Genomic DNA, 16,006 nt, shown 5'->3' on the forward strand with positions numbered 1-16,006 from the left:
TTGAAGTCCAGGATTTTTAGGTACCCTTTGAGTGCGTACTTTAACACAGCGTCAGCAATTATTTCCGGTGCAGGGCCACTCACCAAGTGGTGGCACGGGTTGCAGCCCTGCCCCTGGCTCGGTGCCCTGCCCCTTGGGCAGCAAGTCCTATCCCGTAACCCTGGCCTTTGCCACTAGAAGCCCCTCTCCTTTCCCCCTGGAAACACTCCTTTCAGGAAGGGGTTTTGCCATCTCAGAAGCAGAAAAATTCCAAGTTAGGTTCTAAAAAGAGAACATCTACAACAATGACTAATTTTATTAAAAAAAAAAAAAGCGGTAATTTGATTTCAAGAGTCACTCTTGTGCTCCCCGGGCACTGGAAACACATCCAGCCTGAGCTTCTCTGAGCACAGCCAGGCTTCCAGAAACCGGTGCACCATTGGATCCAGCAGGTGCAGCCTGTGAGCTGGGGCTGCAGCCGTGCAGCTAGCACCCTGCCTGGGCAGCCTTGAGGGAAACGGCTGCTGCGGAGGGAAGCACCCGCCCCCTGCGACTCGGGGGCTGTGCAATGCCCAGCAGCTCGTGTTGGCAGGCTCTGCGGAGGGCTGTGGGGGGGGGGAAGCAGTGAGGGGCTTGATCTCTCTTCTTCCCCCTCCCCCAGCCTGCGTGCATCTGTGGGCAGGCTCCAGAGCACTGTGGTTGTTTCATTAAGCATGGTGACGAGCTGCTGAGATTAGACCATCGGAGCGCTCTGGAGAGACGGAATAAGCCTCTGGAAGGGGGAAAACTTATAGAGCGGATGACTGGTTCCTATGGAGGGGGGGAGGGGTGGAATAGAGCTGCTTCTGTAACTCTTTGGGTGGGAGTTGTTCTGCCCTCGGTGCTGTGAGGACTGGAAGTGGAGTTGCTTGTAAGGTTTTTTTGGTTGTGGTGGGGTCGGTTGGCCTTTCTGCCAAAGTTTCTAGGGTCTGAGAAGCAAGTGTAATGAAGAGACCTAGAGCTGATGACTCATGGAGGGAGCAAGAGGCTGGGTGTGTGCTTCTGGATTCCCTGTGGTGAGGCCTCTGCCCCTGTGCCCTTAGCTGCCTTGGAGCGGGACATGGTCACAGCCCGGGGGAGGTGCAAGCTTCCTTGGATCGGTGTGGGGTTGTCTTTGATTTGTCAGTTTGTTGCAAGGCACAGGGATGGCTTCTGGGAGCTTGGAGACACTGGGTGGTGGGGCCTGGATGTGTGTGTATGCTGTTTGGGAGGGATTTCCCCTGCCTTTCAGTCTGCTCTTGATTGACCCTGTGGGCTCTGTGGCTTGTTTTGTCTTTCAGGATCCTGGCTGTTGTGGAGAGACTTTGGGTTGGAGATGGATGCAAAGAAGTGGAGGCGTGCCATGGTGATGGAGGATAGAGCAGGAGGAGTAGTGTGATGGAAGGTGGACTTACCTCAAGCGGGGGTGGTGTTTTGAGTGGGGGTGTCTGGGTGGGCTGGGAAGTCCCTGCTCTGGGTTGGTGTCCTGAGCTGCACACTCCCAGGGCAGGGCTACTCAAGCGGAGGGCCATGGCACCCAGGAGTGCCTCTGAGATGAGTGGTGTACGGCTGGGCTGGCTTGGCCCAGAGTTGCTCTGAGTCTGTGCAAAGTTCTCCAGGTTGCGGTGGGACAGAGGATTGGGTCTCTGCCTGGCTGTACCTGTTGCCACATGCCTCCTTTCAGTGCTGGGAATTGCATTTATGTCTCATCTCTCTGGGTGTGTCACTGGTGTCTGTCTTTGTACTTCTGTTCTTAAAAATCACTGCAGCACTTGTTACTTTGTTCTTCCCAGGACTGAAAGGAGGGTTGTGTTTGCATGTAAATTGATCCCCTCACTTGGGAGGGGTGTAGCTGCAGCCCCCTGCGGTTTGTTAGTGGGGCCAGTCCAAGCTGCTGTTGTACCCCTGGTTGGGAGGGAGGGGATGCTGTCCCGTTGGTGGTGTGAGACCTGCGCATAGCGCTGCAAGTGTTAATTTCTGTTGTTCATTTTTGGCGGTGTGGACATGTTTGGCAAGATGACCAAAGTCTGGTCCTGAGTGGAGAAGAGCTGAGGAAGAGGTGAAGAGCCCTGGAGCTGGTATGGCGTGGAAGGAGTTGGAGACGGCCTGAAGCCATGCTCACGTGATCACCTGGAGCGAGGTATTTGCTTCTTGTGGGTTGCAGCTCTGGATGGAGAGATCCTGCAGTTGGTAAGGGGTTGCTTGGAGCAGTGTGGGGCTAACTGCTAGACTCAGACATTCGTGCTTTGCCCTTTGATGTTTTTCATGCTGAGGCTTTTCTTTTGCGTCCTCAGCAGGTGCCTGCATCGTATCTGGGAAAGGGATAGCAAGCATGAGGACTGATGGCGCACAAGGACTGAAGGCGCAGCGTGATGCCAGGTGTGGTGAGTGCTGGCTCTCGGGGCTGAGGCTTTCCCCTGCTGTCTGCGTACCCTGTGCGTGCCCATAGCAGTGTGTTGAGGTGCTCCCTTGGCTGGATGTGTGGGGTGGCAATTCTCCCGGTGGTTCCCTTTGACTGTGTTTTGTTCTTCCACTTGGGGTGAATACCTGTGCTTGCTGTGGGAAAGCCCTAGGAGGACTCTGCCTGCACCCTTGCAGCTATGGGGGGGGGGGTTAAAAAAAAAAAAAGGAAAAGAAAGGGTGCCCGTGGGGTCTTGGCAGGGTGGGGCCACTGTCCCCAGCCCGGTGAGGCCTCTGAGTTGCTGATAGTGGCAATTTCCTTTTCTTTGTCTCTGTATGTGTGTGGAGGAGCCATCTTCTGAAGGCTTGAGGGCTGTGGAGCAGACTCTGTGAAGATGAAGTGAAGAGTCCCAGAGATGGTGCAGGAGGAAACGGGCAGCCCTGTTGTGACTTCCTGATTTGCGTGGTGTGAGGCCTCTTCCCCTGTGGCATCACCTGGCTGGAGTCTGGGGTGGGTCTGAGCTGTCTTGCAACAGTGTGATGCGTTTGTCTTCCTGCCTGACCACTTCTTCCACACTTGTTCTTTCATGTTTCTAGGAGGTTTTGTGTGTAGCTTTGCAGGCGGTGCGTCTCCGCTCCCACTTCTTGCTGTGAGGATGCCTGGATAAGCAGCAGCATGATTGTGGCTGGGGTGAGTAGTGCCTGTTGGAGGTGAGGGCTCTCCTGCGGTGGCTGTCCCCTGTGTAGGTTAGCTGAGTCCTTGATTGCTTGTAAATATGCACCTCAGGCTGGCCACAGGCATGCCTTTGTGAGCAGAGTTAGTGGATAGGGGGGCTGGATGTATGCTGGGGGTTTGGAGAGGGGAACGTCCCTTATCTCCGAGTCGGTGCCCTTGCATTCCCTCGGTGGGCTGATGAGGTTTTTGTTTTTTTTCCAGTGGCCTCAATGTTGTGGGGGAGAGGAACAGAAGCGAGGCTTCTGCGGTGGTGGTAGAAGATGGAGGAACTGGATCCCGAAAGGTGGGCTGGGTTAAAGTGGGAGGCTGGGTTGCGTTTTCCCTGGTCGTGTTTGGGTGGGGAAGGAAACGCCTTGTGCGTAATGGGGTCTGGAGCTCCGTGCTGTCTGGGAAGTGATGCTGAAGCAGGGACTTGTGGCCCTTAGGGATGCTGCAGAGCAGGGGGTGTAAGCCTGAATTGGGTTTAGTTTGGTGGTGAGACCTGACTCCTTGTAAAGGCTGGAAATTGTCCTTGAGTATATTAGGGGTTTCAGTGTTTGCCCCTGGCTTCTGGGTGCAGGTGACAGCATTGGATGTGCTGGGACAGAGGAGCGGCTGCGTGCGTGTCCGCCTCTGCCTGGCTGTTGCTGCTGCCAGTGGTCTTCCTTCAGTTCTGGGAATTGCACTCTGTCCTATGTCTCTGGGTGTGTCACTGGTGTTTCTTTCTACTTTGATATCTAAAATCACAGCAGCACTTCTTCTTTCTTTCTTTGCTCTTCCCAGAGCTGGAAGGATAGGTGTGTTTGCAACTGAATTGATCCCCTCATTTGGGTGGGCTTTGACTGCACCCTGTGTGCCTCGCGTGCGAGTGGGGGTGTTATGCTTTCGGTGTCCTAGGCTGCTGGGGGTGGGGGGCGTTGTCTCTGCTGTCAGTACTATGAGACGTGAATACTGTTGCGTGTAGTAATTGCTTGTTGTTTTGGGTGTGATGTTAATATGTCGAGCGTGAGTGGAGAAGAGCTGAGGCGAAGAGACCTAGAGCCAGCGCTAGGTAGAAGCGGGTGGAGGAAGCAGGTGGTTGTGCAGCCATGCTCGCTTCTGGGTCACCTGGAGGGAGGCCTCTGCCTGTTCGGTGGACCTGTGTGCATGAGCAGAGCCTGCAGTGAGTAAGATGTTACTTGGAGCGGTGTGGCGTGGTCTTCCCACGGGGCGGTTGCTTGTGCTTGGCCATTTTGTTTTGCAGTGACGTTTCTTGTGTGCCCTCAGGAGGTCCCTGCTTCCCCTGTGTGGAGAGGATGGCAAGGAGGGAGGAGAGCGCGCTGGAGGAAGAGGAGCGCGATGCCAGGTCCCATGAGTGCTGTCTCTTGGGGTGAGGCCCTTCTCACAGATGGATGGGTGCACCCTGGGCAGGCACGTCTTGGAGAGCTGTGAGCTGGGTCCTGGGTGTGTGTGGTGTGAATTGTACTTGTGGGTTTCTTCTTCTGTTCATTTGTCCCCTTTGGGGTGACTGCGTGTTCTGTCCCTTGCAGGGTCCTGACCTGTGCAGAGGGAAATGACTGCCGGTTGAAGGAGTGAAGCTGAGCAGCGCCCACGGAGGGTGAAGCAGGAGGAACTCGATGCCGCACGGCGTGTCGGTGCCGGATGGGCAGTTCTGGCAATTGGTACGAAATGGCGTGGGGCGGTCTAGGGTTTTTGGAGTCTGGCAGTTAGTTTTTGTTTTGCTCTTTGTTGCTAGTTGTGCTGAGGTTTTTCCTTGGCTGCCTCAGCAGGTGCCTGTCTCCCGTATGGGGAGAGGATGGCAAGCAAGGATGCTTGAGGGCTGGAGGAGAAGAGTGATGCCAGGTGTGGCAAGTGCTGGCGGTCAGGGGTGAGGCCTTTCCCCTTGTGCCTGTGTACCCTGTGTGTGCCCTTAGTGGTGGGGAGAGGTGCTCCCTTGGCTGGACGTGTAGGGTGGGAATGCCTCCGCAAAGATCAGGACCCTGGACTGGAGTTCAGCCCAAGGAGCAGAACTAAACACAGGAGAAGGAAGCCACTGAGGAGAAGGGAGAGGGCGAGGGACTGGAGCAGAGCAGTGGTAAGGGAGCAAGACGAGCAGGATGCTAGAAGGTGCTGTGGGATGGTGGGGGTGTCTGTGTGTGGTGGGAAGGCCCTGGTGTGGGACGTTGTCATGAGTTCAATTAGTGCAAGCAGTTACGGTCAGCCGGGGTGTCGCGGAACCTGAGGTTTCCCTTGTTCCTTGCGGTGGCTTGCTGTGGCCAGGGGTCCCTCATCTGGCTCTGCGTGAGGCTTGAGCATCCCCGCCTGCCCCTGCCACTAGCTTTTTTGGCTCCCTGGGCTGGGTTTGGTCCAACATCTGGGTGCCGGTGTCTGGCTTTCCCAGGTTTTGTTGGGGCAGGAGTTGGGCGTGCGTCTCTGTCTAGCTGTTTGTCTTCCCACAGGCTCTCCTACCAGTGCCAGGAATGGCTTGTCCTGTGTCCGTGTGCTTTCTTGTTTGTCTTGTTGCTTTGAGAGTCGCTGCAGCATTTCTCTCCTCTTGCCAGAACTGGCAGGAGACCTGCGTTTGCACATTAAAATTGCTTCCTTTGCTTGCTGAGGGAAACTCCTGAGCGGGCTCTGGCTGGATAGTCACAGCTATGGGGGGCGGTGGTAAAATAAATTTGCTTGGGAGTGTTGGCAGGGAGGGTCCACTGTCCCCAGTGCTGTGAGGCCTCTGAGTTGTTGATAGTGGCCATTGCCTCTTTGTGAATGTGCGTGTGGAGGAGCCATCTTGCCAGGGCTTCAGGCTTGTGAAGCGGACACTTGGCAGAATAGGTGAAGAGACCCACAGGTGGCAGCGGAGGAAATGGGCAGCCCTTTCACGCTTTCCCATTTTGTCTCGTGTGAGGCCTCTGCCTCTGTGGCGTCACCCGTCTGGAGCCCGCGGCGGGTTGGAGCTTCCTCGGACCACCGCGACGTATTTGTCTTCTTGTCGGACCGCTTCTTCGCACTCGCTCTTTCGTGTTTCCAGGTGGTTTTGCGCGTGTACCTTTTGCAGGTGGCGTACCCCCTCCCCTTTCCAGCTGTGAGGTTGAGTGGAGAATGAGCCGCACGGTCGTGGCTGTGGCGAGTAGTGCCTGTAGGAGATGAGGGGTCTCCTGTGGTGGTTGCGCCGTATGTGTGGCGGTGCTGTGATTGGTGACTCCTTGATTGCTGTGAATATGTGGCTCTGGGTGACCACAGGCAAGCCTTTGAGAGCTCAGTTGGTGGGTAGTGGGGCTGAATGTGTGTGGTGGGGGTTTGGAGAGGAGCTTTCTTCCTCTGAGTTTGTGTCCTTGTGTCCCCTCTTAGAGCTGATGAGGTTTTTGTTGTTTTTTCAGCTGCGTTGATCTCGGGGGAGGAGGATACAAGGGCGTGTTGTGGCGTGATGATGGAAGGTGGAGGAACAGGATGGTGAAAGGTGGGCTGGGTTAGAGTTGCAGGGATGGGATTTGCCCTGGTGATTTTCAGGTGGGGGAGGTAATACCTAGTGTGGGACAGTGTCTGGAGCTCCATGCTTCCTGGGCAGTGATGGTGACGGAGGGGAATGTGGGCACCAAGTGTGCTCTAGAGCTGGGTGGTATAACCCTGGATTAGATTTTACCCTGGTTGTGAGTTGTGTTTGTGTGAAGTCTCAGAATTGCCCTTGGCTATATAGGGTTTATCCCTGGCATCTGGGTGCAGATCTTGCCCTTGGATGTGCGGGGGTAGAGGAGCGCATGTGTGCGTCTCTGCCTCTGCCTGCCTGTTGCCGCTGCCACTGGCCTCCCTTCCGTTCTGGGAACTGCACTTTGTTCTGTCTTTCTGGGTTTGTCACTGGTGTTCCTTCCTTGTTTGTTTGTGGCTTTTCTTCGTTTTGGTTTTTTGTTTTAACCACTCTAGCACTTCCTTTGTTCTTCCTTTGCTCTTCCTAGACCTGGAAAGAAGGCCATGTTGGCACCTAAATTGGTTCCCCCTTTGGGGAGTGGCTTGACTGCACCCTGCCTACTTTGTTTTGGGAGTGGTTTGGAGGGGAAGGTGTCTCCCCTCAGTACTATGAGATATGAATACTGTCCCATGTAGTAATTGCTTGTTGTTTTGGGGTAATGCCAATGTTTGGACCGCGAGCAAAAGAGAGCTTGAGATAGAGGAGAAGCGACGTAGAGCCGCGACCATTTAGGAAGTGGAGGAAGCGGGCGGCTGCGCACACGTGGTGACTTGCGGGTGGACTTGGGGGCAGAGCCTGTAGCGAGTAAGATGTTACTTTGAGCGGCGTGGGATTGTGTTCCAGTAGGGCAGTTGCTTGTGCTTTGCACTTGCGTGTGGCTTCAGGAGGTGCCTGTGTACCCCTGTGTGGAGAGGAAGGCAAGCAGGGATGAGACTGGGCTGGAGAAGGAGCAGCGTTATGCCAGGTTGGGCGAGTGCTGCATCTGGGGGTGAGCCTTTTGTCCTGGCTGGATGGGTGCACCCTGGCCAGGCATGCCTTGGGGAGCTTTGAGCTCAGGGCTGGGTGCGTGGGGTGGGAATTGTACCTGTTGGTCCCTCTGTCTGTTCACTTGTGCCCCTAGGGGTGACTGCCTGTTCTGTCCCTTTGTAGGATCTTGTCTAGTGTGGAGGGAAGTGAATGCTGGTTCAGGGAGTGGAGCTGAGCAGTTGGGGAGGAACAGGGTGTTGTGAGGTGTGTTGGCATTAGATGGGTAGATCCAGTAGTAGGTAAGGAGCTTGCTTGGAGTACTCTGGGGTTGTGAAGTCTGGCAGGTATTTCTGCTTTGCCCTTTATGGGTCTTTGTGGTGAGGTTTTTCCTTTGTGCCCACAGCAGGCGCGTGCCTCTGGGATGGGGAGAGTTAGGGTTAGGATGCACGATGGCTGGTGTGGCAGTGTGATGCCGGCTGTGGTGGCTGCTGGCTCTCAGGGCAGAGGCCTTCCCCCTGCTGTCTGCCTACCCTGTGCAGTGTGTTGAGGTGTTCCCTTGGCTGCATGTGTGGGGTGTGAATTCCCCCGGTGGTTCCCTTCACCCATGTTTTGTTCTTCCACTTGGGGTGAATACCTGTTCTCTCTATTCTCTAGGTTCCTGGTGTACATGGAGGGAATGGTGAGGGGAAAGGGTAAGGGCCCCTGAGGATCAGGATGCTAAAAGATGTTTTGCGTTTGGGATAGCGGGGCTGTCTGGGTGTGGTGGGGAAGGTTCAGGCAGAGTGTTGTCGGGTTTGAGGTTTGCCTCATCTCTAGTAGTGGCTTGCTCTGGCCAGGAGTCCCTCATCTGGCTGTACATGAGGCTTGAGTATCCCTGCCTGCCTCTGGCACTAAGTGTTGTGGGTCCCTGAGCTGGGTTTGGTCCAACATTTGGGTGCTGGTGTCTGACCCTCTCTAGATTTTGCGGGGGCAGAAGTTTGGTGTGTGTCTCTGCCTAGCTGGTTGTCTTGCTACAGGCTGTCCCAGCAGTGCCAGGCATGGCTTGTCCTGTGTCCGTGTGCCTTTCTGTTTGTCGTGTTGTCTTCCAAGTCAGTGCAGTCTTTCTCTGCTCTTCCCAGAACTGGCAGGAGACCTGTGTTTGGACGTCTCAAGTGCTTCCCTTGCTTGCTATGGGAAAGCCCTGAGAGGGCTCTGCCTGCACCCTCACAGCTACGGGATGAGGTGGTTTAAAAAAACAAAAAAATAACAAAAGTTGCCCATGGAGTCCTGGCAGGAGGGGCTGCTACCTCCAGTGCCATGGGGCCTCTGAGTTGTTAACAGTGGCAAGTGTGTCTCTTTTGTCTGTCTGTGGAGGAGTCCTCTTGCCAAGGCTTCAGGACTGTGAAGCAGAGACTGGAAGAAGAGGTGAAGAGCCCCAGAGATGGCGGAGGAGAAAACGCACAGCTGTCTCCTGACTTCCCAATTTGTGTGGCGTCAGGCCCCTGGCCCTGTGGCATCACGCGGTTGGAACCTGCGGTGTGTCTGAGCTTCCTCGGAGCGGTGCGATGTCTTCGTTTCCCTGTCTGACCGTTTCTTTCACAGTTGTTCTATCATGTTTGCAGGATGTACTGTGTGTATGGTGGTTGCTGTGGTGCATTGCTTTTTGATGCGCTGTGACTATCTGGCTCTGGGCGGCCACAGGCAAGCCTTTAAGAGCTCAGCTAGCGAGTAGTGGGTCTGGATGTGTCTGCCGGGTGTTTGCAGAGGAGCTTTCCCTGTCTCTAGCTTTGTGCCGTTTCTTCTGCTCTCTGGGCTGGCTAGGTTTCTGTTCTTTTTCCAGCATAGTCTATCTTGATGGGGTGAAGGATACAGGGAGTACTGTGCCACAGTGTTGGAAGATGAAGGAACAGAATACTTAAAAGTGGGCTTGGTTAGGGAGGGGTGGTGGGGTGGTGGTGAGTGGTTTCTTCCCTGTGGTTTTTTGGGTGAGGGAGCAAACGCCTAGTGTCTGATAGTGTCTGGCGCTTCTTGTTTCCAGCAGGGTTCTGGCCTCCTGGGGTGCCCCAGAGCTGGGTGGTGTAAGCCTGGGTTGGGTTTAGCCTGTGTGTGTGTCCTGGCTCTCTTTGTACAGGCTGACAATAATCTTTGAGTATATAGGTGGTTTCAGTGTTTGCCCCTGGCATCTGGATGGAGATCTTGTCCCTGGGTGTGGTGGGGCAGAGGAGCGGGTGCCTGTCTCTCTGCCTCTGCCTGCCTGTTGCTGCTGCTGGCCTCCCTTCCGTTCTGGGAAGGGCACTTTGTTCTGTCTGTCTGGGTTTGTCACTGGTGTTTCTGTCTACTTGGATTTTGAACATCAGTGCAGCACTTGTTGTTCTTGCTTTCCTATTCCCAGAGCTGGAAGGAGGGCTGTGTTGGCAATTAAATTGGTCCCCTCCTTTGGGAGGGGTCTGAATGCACCCTATGTTGCTTGTTTGGGGCAGTTGCTTGTGCTTTGTCCTTTTGTTTGGTAGTGAACTTTCCCCATGTGCTGTCAGGAGGTTCCTGCATCCTGTGAGAGGAGACGAAGCGAAGCAGGGACAAGTGAGGGCTGCAGAAGGAGCGGCATAATGCCAGGCACGGTGAGGGCTGTCCTGAGGCTAAAGCCTTTTCTGCGGCTGAATGGGAGGCGTTGTAGCCGGGCGCCCCTCGGAGACCTTTGAGCCGGGGAGCGGGTGTGTGGTGTGGGAGTTGTACTGTGGGTTCCTTCTCCTTGGTTGTGGTCCTGGAGTGACTACCTGTTCTCTTCCTTCTAGGGTCCTGGCCCGTGTGCAGGGAAATGTATGCTGGTTCAGGGGGTGGAGTGGACTAGTGCCCATGGAGGATGAAGCAGTAGGAGTTGGCTGTTGCATGGTGTGTTGGCATTGAATGGGCACATCCTGCAGTTGGTAAATGATTGCTTGAAGCAGTGTGGGGTTGCCCAGGTCTGGCAGGTTTTTGTGCTTTGCCCTTTGTTGTTTTCTGTGCTCGTTGCGCCGAGGTTTTCCTTTGCGTCCTCGGCAGGCGCTTGCCTCCCGTGGGGAAGGGATGGCAAGCGAGGCTGCGCAAGGGGTGACGGAGCACTGCGATGCCACGTGTGGCGTGTGCCGGTTCTCTGGGCTGAGGCCTTCGCCCTGGTGTCTGCGTGCCCTCTGTGTGCCCTTTGCAGTGTGATGAGGTGCTCTGTTGGCTTGCTGTGTGTTGTGGGACTTGCTCAGTGGTTTGCTCATCCTGTGTTTAGTTCTGCTTGTTGGGCTGATCACTTGTTGTCTGTTCTCTGTACGGTCCTGGTATGTGTGGAGGAAAAGGAAGAGGGCTAAGGAGCGGAGCAGAACAGTGGTAATGGAGGAAGAGAAGCAGGATGCTGGGAGGTGGGGTGGGTTGGGGCGGGCGGTGTCTGGGTGTGGTGGGAAGGCCCTGGTCTGGCATGGTGTCTATGTTAGGTGATCCCAGTCAGAGATGCTGGAGCAGGGTGTTGCGGCATTTGAGCTTCCTCTCATCTCTTGCGGTGGCCTGCTGTGTCCAGGGGCCCCTCGTGCGGCTCTTCACGAGGCTTGAGAATGCGTGCCTGTCCCTGCCAGCAGGTTTTTTGGCTCCTTGAGCTGTGTTTGCTACAACACTTGGGTGCCGGTGTCTGGCCCTCTCCAGGTTTTGGCGGGGCAGAAGTTTGGTGCGTCTTTGCCTACCTGGCTGTCTTGGCACAGGCTCTCCCACCGGTGCTGGGACTGGCTTGTCCTCTGTCCATGTGCCTTTGTTTGTCTTGTTGTCTTGAAAGTTGTTGCAGCCTTTTTCTGTTGTTCCCAGATCTGGCAGGAGACCTGTGTTTGCACACCTAAATTGCTTCCCTTGCTATCGAAGGGAAAGTCCTGAGGGGTCTGGCTGTCCTGTGACAGCTGTTGGCCGGGGGTTGGGGCGTAGGGGATAAGTCGCGTGCGGCGTCTCGGCAGGGAGCGGCCGTTGTCCCCGGTGCCGCGAAGCCTCTGAGTTGTCGATAGTGCCAATTGCCTTTTCCTTACGTGTGTGGAGGAGCCATCTTGTGAAGGTTGCAGGCCTATGAAGCAGCCACTGGGAAGATTTCATAGACATTCGGGCTGGAAGGGACCTCGGAAGATCATCGAGTCCAGCCCCCCGCCCAAAGGGCAGGAAGTCAGCTGGGGTCATAGGATCCCAGCAAGATGAGCATCCAGTTTGCTCTTAAAGGTGTTCAGTGTAGGCACTTGAACCGCCTCCGGCGGCAGGCTATTCCAGACCTTGGGGGCTCGGACAGTAGAGAAATTCTTCCTTATGTCCAGCCCGAAACGGTCTTGTCGTAGTTTATGACCATTCGACCTAGTCGTCATCCCTTGGGGCGCGCTCTGGTGAACAAACGTTCCCCCAGATACTGGTGGTCACCCCCGATAAACTTATAGGTGGCCACCAGATCACCCCTGAGCCTGCGCTTTTCCAGGCTAAAGAGCCCCAGGGCTCTCAGCCTGTCATCATAAGGTCTGCTTCCCTGAGCTCTGATCATGCGCGTGGCTCTTCTTTGGACTCTCTCAAGCTTCTCCACATCCTTTTTGAATTGTGGAGCCCAAAACTGGACGCAGTACTCCAGCTGCGGCCTCGCCAGGGCCAAGTATAAGGGGAGAATGACGTCCCAGGATTTGCTTGAGAAGCATCTGTGGATGCAAGCCAGCGTTTTGGTTGCTTTAATAGCCGCAGCATCGCACTGCAGGCTCATGTTCATCTTGTGGTCAATGATGACCCCCAAGTCTCTTTCTTCCATAGTGCTAGCCAACGTAGCACTGTTGAGCCTATAAGGATGCTGCAGGTTTTTCTTCTCAAGGTGGAGAACCTTGCATTTATCGGCGTTGAACACCATCAGATTCTCGTCCGCCCACTTGCTGAGCCTGTCCAGGTCAGCCTGGATCGCCCGCCTGTCTTCTGGCGTGGATGCTTTGCCCCAAAGTTTGGTGTCGTCGGCGAACTTGGCCGGCCCGCTTCTGACTCCAGTGTCCGCATCGTTAATGAAGATGTTGAACAGTATGGATCCAAGGACAGAGCCTTGGGGGACCCCGCTGGTCACAGGACACCACGATGAGTGACTTCCATCAATTACTACCCTCTGGGTCCGACCACGGAGCCAATTTTCCATCGAGTGGATCCTGGAGGACCCAAGGTGACAATTGGCCAGAGGCGATCATGGGAAACCAGATCAAAGGCTTTTTTGAAGTCAAGATATGACATCAATCTCTTCTCCCTTGTCCAGGTGATAGGTCACCCGGTCGTAGAAGGAAATGAGATTGGTTAAGCAAGACCTACCCGCAACAAACCCGTGCTGGCTATCCCTTAAGACGTTGGCGTCGGCCAGTCCGTTAAGGATGGCCTCTTTAATTAACTTTTCTAAGATCTTCCCCGGGATAGAAGTCAGGCTGATGCGCCTATAGTTAGCCGGATCCACTTTCCTCCCTTTCTTGAAGATAGGCACCACATTGGCCTTCTTCCAGTCTTCGGGCACGACACCAGAGCGCCAAGAGTTGTCAAAGATCCGCGCTAGAGGCTGGGCTATGATGCTCGCCAGCTCCTCGAGTACCCTCGGGTGAAGATTGTCAGGGCCGGCTGAGTCGAAGGTATCCAGCTTTTCAAGATGTTCCTTCATGAAGTCAGCATCAATGGAGGGCAGGGGATCACGCTCACCCGGTGAAGAGACCCACAGTGGGCAGCCCTGTTATGATTTCCCGATTTGGCACGGTGCGAGGCCTCTACCTCTACTGTGTCACCTGGCTGGAGTGTGTGGTGGGTCTGAGCTCCCTTGGAGCAGCGCGATGTATTTGTCTTCCTGCTTTGTCACTTTTTCCACGCTTGTTCTTTCAGGTTTCCAGGAGGTTTTGTGCGTGTACCTGTGCAGGTGGTGTGTCCCCACTCTGTCTTCTGGCTGTGAGGATGCCTGGATAAGGAGCAGCGTGGTTGTGGCTGTGGTGAGCAGTGCCTGTTGGAGATGAGGGCTCTCCTGTGGTGGCTGTGCCCTGTGTAAGCTAGGTGGGTTTTTGATTGCCTGTGAATATCCAGTTCAGGCTGGGCAGAAGCAAGCGTTTGAGAGCTCAGGTAGTGGGTTGTGGTGCTGGAGGTTTGGAGAGGAGCTTACCTTGGCTCTGACTAGGTTGCCTTGTGTCCCCTGTTTGGGGTGATGAGGGTTTTGTTTGATTTCTAGTGGCTTTGATCTTGTGGGGGAGAAGGATGTGAGGGCATGTTGTGCTGTAGTGATGGAAGATGGGGGAACAGGGTGCTGAAAATTGGTTTGGTTTAGAGTAGCGGGGTGGAGTGGCTGGTTTGCTCTGGTGATGTTTGGCTCGGGGGTGGGGGGGGTGCCAGTCTCTGCCTGTGTGTTGCTGCTGCCACTGGCCTCCCTTCAGTTCTGGGAGCTGTACTCTGTGTTGTCTCTCTGGGTGTGTCACTGGTGTTTCTTTCTGCTTTGATGTTGAAAATCACAGCAGCACTTTTTGTTCTTCCTTTGCTCTTCCCAGAGCTGGAAGGATGGGAGTGTTTGCATGTAAATTGGTCCCCTCCTTTGGGAGGGGTTTGCTTGTACGCTCTGTGCCTTGTGTGGGGGTGGCGGCTGTGTGCTGCTTTTGGAGACTGGGGCGGGTGCATCTCTCTCCTTAGTACTGAGATGTGAATACTGTTTCGTGTAGTACTTGCTTGTTGTTTGGGGGGTGATGCAAATATCTGGACCCTGAGCGGGGAAGAGATCAGGTAGAGGTGAAGTGACCTAGTGCCACCACCATGCAGAAGGAGGTGGAAGAAGTTGGTGGCTGTGTCCCTGTCGTCATTTCTGGTTCTCCTTGAGCGAGGCCTTTGCCTGTCAGGTGGAGCTGTGTGCGTGGACAGAGCCTGCAGCAGGTAAGACGTTACTCGTAGCGGCGTGGGATTGTCTTCCGGTCAGGCAGTCGTTTGCGGTCTGCCCTTCTGTTTGGTAGTGAAGTTTCCTGTGTGCCCTCAGGCGGTGCCTGTGTCCCCTGTGTGGGGAGGATGAGGGAGGGGTGGAGAAGGAACAGCGTGATGCCCGGTGTGGCTGTTGGGGCTGAGCCCTTTCCTAGGGCTGGATGGGGCGCACCCTGGCCAGGCCTGCCTTGGAGAGCTTTGAGGTGAGGGCTGGGTGTGTGGAGTGGGAGTTCTCCCAATGGGTCCTGTCTTGTGTTTGGTTGTGTCTCCTGGGGTTACGGTCTGTTCTGTGCCTTGTAGGGTTGTGGCTTGTGTGGATGCAAGCGAATGCTGGTTCAGGGAGTGGAGCCAAGCTATGCCCGTGGAGGTTGAAGCAGGCAGAGGTGTGTTGGCAGTTTGTGTGGGAGGCCTTTGCTTGTGAGTTGTGTGTGAGGCCCCTGTGTGGGATGGTGTCTGAAGCTTCGTGCTTGCCGGTCAGTTTGTCTAGTATGCGGGGCAGGCACCTTGGGGGTCTGAGCTGTGATTTTGGTGCTGGTGGGTCCAGCCGGGGTGTTGTGTCTTGCTGTGCTTGAGGAAAGCCTCTGTCTTTGTGTAGGGAGTTTTTGGACTTGTAGCGGATTAACTTTTGACACGTGGGTGTCGATTTTTGCCCCTACATAGATTTTGCTAAGGTAGAGGATTGGGTCCGTCTCTGCCTGGATGTTGCTATTGCCACAGGCTCCCCTTCGGTGCTGGGAACAATGTTTGCTGCTTGCGTGTCTGCATGCGTGTGTCTGTCCTGTTACGTTTGTTACTGAAATCACCGGGGTGTTTTGTTTAGTCCTTCCCAGAAGTGAAGGCGGGAGGGCTGCGTTGGCAGGTGCAAACAGAATCCCCTGCTAGGAAGGGGGAATCCCGGAGAAGGGTCTGTCTGCGCCCCGTCTGCGCTGCGGGGCAAAGCAGGCTGGTGTCGGAGCCCTGGGCGGGAGGGCCGCGGGTGCTAGTAGTGAGGTGCGTGCGTTGCGTCGATGGCAGTAACGGCTTCTCTGTTGCGGGCGGAGGGTTTGTTTGGTGTTTGTCCTGAGGTTTCTGAGGATGATGATGTGCACCAGACTGTGGGAAGAGGGTGAAGCGTCCCAGAGGTGCTGGAGGAGGTGCGGTCAGTCCCTGGTTGCCTGGTTTGAGGCCTCTGGCTTTGTGGTGTCTCTTGGCTGGATCCCTATGCATCTGTGGTCCCTGTGGTAGGTGGGCGAGTGCTTACTTGGAGCAGCGTGGGACTTCTCTCCAATCTGCCAGTTGCCTCCATGTTTTTGTTCTTGTGTTTTGGTGAAGATTTTCTGTATCTTGCAGGTTTCTTTTTTTCTCCAGCCCAGTCCTGGGTGTTGGGCATTGACTAGGTAGGGTAGACGGCTGGAGATCGATCTGGATGTTTCTGACTGGTGAGTACTGGGTGTCAGAGAAAAGGTCCTTCTTGTGGTGGTGTCTCCAGCATATGCTGTGGCTGCTGTGCTGTGGTCCCAGCAGAGGCAAGCCTTGGAGAGCTCAGAGGTGTGGACCAGGGGATGGGATTGCATTGTGTAGCTTTGTGCCTT

The 16,006-nt window shown here is 55.1% G+C and overlaps 1 long non-coding RNA gene across 40 annotated transcripts in view; it reads left to right on the forward strand.

Moving 5' to 3' along the window:
• The window catches only part of LOC132251241 (uncharacterized), a 43,348-nt gene that overhangs the window by 17,423 nt on the left and 9,919 nt on the right, over positions 1-16,006 (forward strand). For 17 of the 40 annotated variants that reach the window (XR_009463170.1, XR_009463195.1, XR_009463176.1 and 14 more), the window contains 11 exons: positions 1,299-1,402; positions 2,014-2,137; positions 2,292-2,381; positions 2,746-2,908; positions 2,995-3,088; positions 3,335-4,274; positions 4,379-4,481; positions 4,642-4,773; positions 4,879-4,979; positions 8,874-14,393; positions 15,500-15,853. This is a non-coding gene — a long non-coding RNA (uncharacterized LOC132251241). The other 23 variants (XR_009463200.1, XR_009463191.1, XR_009463196.1 and 20 more) reach the window with 21 other exon arrangements.

Source organism: Alligator mississippiensis, chromosome 6, assembly GCF_030867095.1.
Source record: "Alligator mississippiensis isolate rAllMis1 chromosome 6, rAllMis1, whole genome shotgun sequence".
In the NCBI taxonomy this organism is placed as follows: domain Eukaryota; kingdom Metazoa; phylum Chordata; order Crocodylia; family Alligatoridae; genus Alligator; species Alligator mississippiensis.